Genomic DNA, 6,000 nt, shown 5'->3' with positions numbered 1-6,000 from the left:
AAGCTTTCTTAGAAACTTCTTGGTGATGTGTGAATCATCTCACAGAGTTACACTTATTTTTCGTGGAGCCGCCATTAACACTTGTCTTGTGGAAACTGAAGAAGGCTTCTCTTCCCTTGGATCCACATTGAGGCCCTACGCTGATAACGGAAAATTTCATCCGTTCCAAACGTGTGAAAGAAGCTTTCTGAGAAACTTCTTTCTGATCTGGAGTTCATCTCACAGAGTTACAACCTTGCCTCAAGGAAAGAAGTTTGCTAACACTCTTCTTCGTAGAATCATGCCAAAGTGGATATTTTGGAGCTGTAGGGCACATGGTGATCAAGGAAAGTATCCTCACATAATAAACTAAAGACGAAAGCTTTCTGAGACAACTGCATTTATATGTGTGAATGCAAACTCACAGAGTTACACGTTTTCTTCAGTGATCAGTTTGTGAGCACAGTTTTCTGGGATCTGCAATTAGATACTTCACAGCCGCAATGAACATTACAGTGACAAAGGAAATATCCACAGAGAAAACTAGAAAGAAGCTTTCTTAGAAAACATCTTGGTATGGTGAATTCATCTCAAAGGTTACACTTCTGTTTCGTGGAGGCAGTCATTAACCCACTGTCTTTGGGGAAAAATGCGAAGGGGCTTCTCGGATCAACATTGAGGGCCTAAGCTGCTAAAGGAAATATTTCTTCCGTTCAAAACATGGATAAGAAGCTTTTGAGGAATTTCTTTCTGCTCTGTGAGTTACTTTCACAGGATTACCAAACTCGTCTCAAGAAGCAGATTGCAACACTCTTTCGTGGAATCTGCAAAGTGATATTTGGCGGTCTGTTGCAGCCCATGGTGATAAAGCAAAAATCCTCACATATAACTAAAGAGAATCTTCTGATGAAACTGCCTTGTCATGTGGTGAATGAACTCACAGAGTTACACGTTTCTCTTCATTGATCAGTTGTTAGCACAGTTTTCTGGAAATCTGCAATTAGATACTCACAGCGCAATGAACATTACAGTCACAAAGGAACTCTCCACCTATGAACGCTGGAAGAGCTTCTTCGAAAAACTTTTGGTGATGTGTTGAATTCATCATCACAGACTTACACTTTGTTTGTGGAGCGTCCATTAAACACGTCTTTGGGGGAATGAAAGGGTTTTTAGATCACATTGTGGCCTAAGCTGATAACTGCAAAATTGCTTCCGTTAAAAAGTGAAAGAACGTCATGTCTGAAGAAACTCTTTTGATCTGTGAGTTCATCTCACAGAGTGACAAACTCGCCTCAGACAGCAGATTGCTAACACCTTTTCGTTGGAATCTGCAAAGTGATATTTGGGAGTCTATTGCCGCCCATGGTGATAAAGCAAATCTCCTCCATAATAACTAAAGAGAAGCTTTCTGAGAAACTGCATTGTCATGTGTGCATGCAACTCACAGGTTACCGTCTCTCTTCAGTGATCAGTTGTTAGCACAGGTTTTGGAAATCTGCAATTATGAGACGTCAGAGCGTCAATGAAACATACAGTGACAAAGGGAAATCTCCACCAGATGAAAAATGAAAGAAGCTTTCTTAGAAACTTCTGTGCTGTGTGAATTCATCTCACAGGAGTTACATTATTTTGCGTGGAGCAGTTCCATCCACACTGTCTTTGGGGAAACTGAGAAGCGGCTACTTCTGGATCACATTGGGCTAAGCTGATAAAGGACATTTCTTCCGTTCACAACCGTGAAAGAGCTTTCTGAGAAACTTCTTTCTGCTTCTGTGAGTTCATCTCACAGCGTTTACACCTCTGCCTCAAGCAAGAAGTTTGCTACCCACTCTTCTCGTTGGAATCTGCAACGTGATATTTTGGATCCTGTAGGGGCACCATGGTGATAAAGGACATATCCTCAATAATAAACTAAAGAGAAGCCTTTCTGAGAAACTGCATTGATATGTGTGACTGCCAACCCCAGAGTTACACGTTTCTCTTCATGATCAGTTTGTTAGCCACATGTTTTCTGGAGATCTGCAATTAGATACTCACAGCGCAAGAAATTACAGTCACAAGAAATATCCACATATGAAAACTGCGAAAGAAGCTTTCTTAGAACACTTCTTGGGATGTGGAATCATCTCACAGAGTTACCACTTATGTTTCGTGGGCCAGTCATTCACACTGTTCTTGGGGAAACTGAGACGGGCTTCTTTGGCTCACATGAGGCCTACGCTATAAAGGAAATTTCATCCGTCAAAAGTGAAAGAGCTTCTGAGAAACTTCTTGGTGATGTGTGAATCATCTCACAGAGTTCACTATGTTTCGTGGAGCCAGTCCATTAAACAATGTCTTTGGGGAAAACTGAGAAGGGCTCTTTGGATACTTGCGGCCTAAGTGATAACGGAAATTTTCATCCTTCAAAACCGTAACAGAAGCTCTGAGAAACTTCTTTTGATCTGGAGTTCATCTCACATGAGTTACAACTCTGTCTCAAGAGCTGTTTGCTAACACCTTTTCGTGGAATCGCCAAAGTGAGTTTTGGGAGCATTATTTGGGGCCATGGTGATAAAGGAAATTTCCTATATCATAAGTAAAGACAAGCTTTCTGAGAAAACTGCATCGCCATGTGTGGAATGCAAACTCACAAGTTACACGTTCCCATAGTGCTCAGTTTGTTAGCACAGTTTTCTGGAAACTGCACTATATACTTCACAGCCGCCAATGGAATATTACAGTCACAAAGGAATCTACACATAGAAAAACTGCGGAAAGAAGCTTTTTAGAAACTTCTTGGTGATGTGTGAATTCATCTCACCGAATTAACACTTGTGTATGTGGGCAGCCATTAACACTGTCTTTGGGGAACCTGAGAAGGGTTCTTTGATCACATTGGGGCTAAGCGATAAAGGAATTTCTTTCGTTCAAACGTGCAAAGAGCTTTTTGAGAAACTTCTTCTATCTGTGAGTTCATCCCACGTGTTACAAATCTGCCTCAAGAAGCCGATTGCTAACCATCTTTTCGTGGAAACTGCAAAGTGAATTTGGGAGTTCTATTGCAGCCCATGGTGATAAGCACATATCCTCAATAATAAAAAAGAGACGTTTTCTGAGAACCTGCATTGTCATGTGTGAATGGCAAACTCACAGATTGCACGTTCTCTTCAGTGATCGTTTGTTAGCACAGTTTCTTCTGGAAATCTGCAATTAGATCTTCATAGCGCAATGAACATTACATTCAAAAGAACTATTCCACATATGAAAACTGGAAAGAAGCTTTCATAGAAACTTTCTTGGTGATGTGTGAATTATCTCAGAGAGTTACAGTTATGTTTCGTGGAGCAGTCCATTAACACTGTCTTGGGGGAAAACTGAGAAGGGCTTCTTTGGCTCACATTGAGGCCTACGCTGATTAAAGGAAATTTTTTCCGTTCAAAACCTGAAATAAGCTTTCTGAGAAACTCTTTCTATCTGTGCGTTCATCTCCCAGAGTTACAACCTCTGCCTCAAGAAGAAGTTTGCTAACACTTTTCTCGTGGAATCTGCAAGTGATATTTTGGAGCCGCAGGGTCACATGGTGATAAAGGAAATCTCCTCACATAAACTATACGAGAAGCTTTCTGAGAAACTGGATTGTCATGTGTGAATGCAACTCACAGCGTTAACGTTTTCTTTCAGTGATCAGTTGTTAGCACAGTTTTCTGGACATCGCCAATTAGATACTTCACAGCGCAATGAACATACGTCACAAAGGAAATATCCACATATAAAACTGGGAAAGAAGCCTTCTTAGAACACTTCTTTGTGATGTGTGGAATTCATCTCAGAGAGTTTCACTTATGTTCGTGGAGCCGCTCATTAACACGTCTTTGAGGAACTGCGAAGGGCTTCCTTGGCTCCCATTGGAGGCTACGCTGATAAAGGAAATTTCATCCCTTCAAAACGTAAAAGAAGCTTTCTGAGAAAAACCTTCTTTCCGATCTGTGAGTTCATCTCACAGAGTTACAACCTCTGTCTCAAGAAGCAGTTTGCTAACACTCTTTCGTGGAATCGGCCACGTGATATTTGGGAGCTATGGGGCCCCTGGTGATAAAGGACATTTCCCTCATATTACTAACTAAAGAGAAGCTTTCTGAGAAACTGCATTGCCATGGGAAGCAACTCCCCCGCACCACACGACGTTACCTCGTTTCATTCAGTGATCAGTTTGTTAGAAACCCCGTTTTCTGAAATCTGCAATTAGATTTTCACGGGCAATGAACACTTACAGGACAAAGGAAATTCCACATATGAAACTAGAAAGAAGCTTTTTAGACTAATTCTTGGTGATGTGTGAATTCCTCTCAAGAAATTTTACACTTCTGTTTCGTGGAGCTTCATTAACACTGTTCTTTGGGCGAAACTGAGAAGGGCTTCTTTGGATCACATTGGGCCTAAGTGATAAAGGCAAATTTCTTCCGTCAAAACGTGGGCAAGAAAGCTTTTGAGAAACTTCTTTTGATTCTGGAGTTTATTCCACAGAGTTACAAACTCTGCCTAAAGAAGCAGGATTGGCTAACACTCTTTTCGTGGCATCTGCAAAGTGATCTTTGGGAGTCTATTGCAGCCATGGTGATAAAGCAAATATCCTCACATAATAACTAAAGAGAAGCTTCTGAGAAACTGCATGGTCATGTGTCCATGCAACTACAGAGTTACACGTTTCTTCTTCATTGATCAGTTTGTTGCACGTTTTCTGGAAATCTGTCAATTAGATATTCACAGTCAATGAACCATACGTGGACAAAGGGAATATCCAACATATGGAAAACGGCACGAAGCTTTCTTAGAAACTTCTGTGATGTGTGAATTCATCACCCCGAGTTACACTTCTGTTTGTGCAGCGTCCATACCATGTCTTGGGGAAACTGCGACAGGTTTTTGGATCAATTGCGGCCTACGTGATACAGGAAATTTCCGTTCAAACCGTGAAAGAGTTCTAGCAAAATTCTTTTGCTCTGGAGTCATCTCACAGCTTTACAACCTTGCTCCAGAGCCGTTGCTTCATCTTCTGTGGCCTCTGCCCAGTGTCTTTTGGCGCCTTGTCGGGTCACATGGTGGGGGGGGGGGGGGTGTCAAGTACCTCTACTCTACACTCCAGCGACGCTTTCTGCGCACTGCATTGAATGGTGAATGCCCCTCCCGCGTTACCGTTTCTTTCCGTGTCAGTTTGTAGCACCGTTTTGGAGTTGCCTTAGACCTCATGCGCCATGCAACCTTCCGTGACAAATGAACTATCACGCTGGACAACTGAAAAGCAGCTTCTTCGCAACTTCTTGGTGATGTGTGAATTCCTCTCACAGCGTTCACTTCGTTGTGGCGCCGCTTAACACTGCTTGGGGAAATGCGCGGGCTTCTTTGGATCACATGCGCTCGTGATCAAGGCACTTAATCCGTTCCCCCGTGTACGCGTTTTGCGCATTTTTTTGCTCGTGAGGGTTCATCTCCACGGCGTTAAACCTGCCTACGCAGAGTTGGCCCATTTGTGGAATTGAAGTGCCTTTGGCGCCTCGGGGCCCTTTGCTCCGGGACTCTCTCTCCCACCTACGCGGCCGCTTGCGCCATGCTGTCATGTGTGCTGCCCTCCCCCCGCGTCCGTTTCTTCTGCCAGTTTGTTCGCACGTTTCGTCTCTTGCCTTCGAACTTACGCCCTGCCCTTACCGTCACCCTGGCCTCTCCCCTTGCCCCCTGGCCGCCGCTTTTTAGACCCTTTTTGTGCTGTGTGCATTATAGCCTTTACCTTATGTTTGGGGAGTCCCCTCCTGTCTTTGCGGCCCCTGGCGGGTTTGGCTCCAATTTCGCTCGCTGCTCCCGGCACTTTCCTCGTTCCAGTACACGCCCGTTTTGCGCCCTCTTGCTTGTGCGTTCCTTCCGCGTCCCCTCGTCCCGCCGCGTTTGTACCTTTTCTTGGCCTCGCCCCGTGTATTGGGCGCTCTTGGGGCCCTGGTGCTCCGGGCCTTCTTCTCTCCTCCCGCGCCGTTTTCGCCCATGCCT

The sequence above is a fragment of the Rhinopithecus roxellana genome, chromosome 10 (assembly GCF_007565055.1).
Source record: "Rhinopithecus roxellana isolate Shanxi Qingling chromosome 10, ASM756505v1, whole genome shotgun sequence".
NCBI classification, from domain to species: Eukaryota; Metazoa; Chordata; class Mammalia; order Primates; family Cercopithecidae; genus Rhinopithecus; species Rhinopithecus roxellana.
This window is presented reverse-complemented; position numbering follows the sequence as displayed.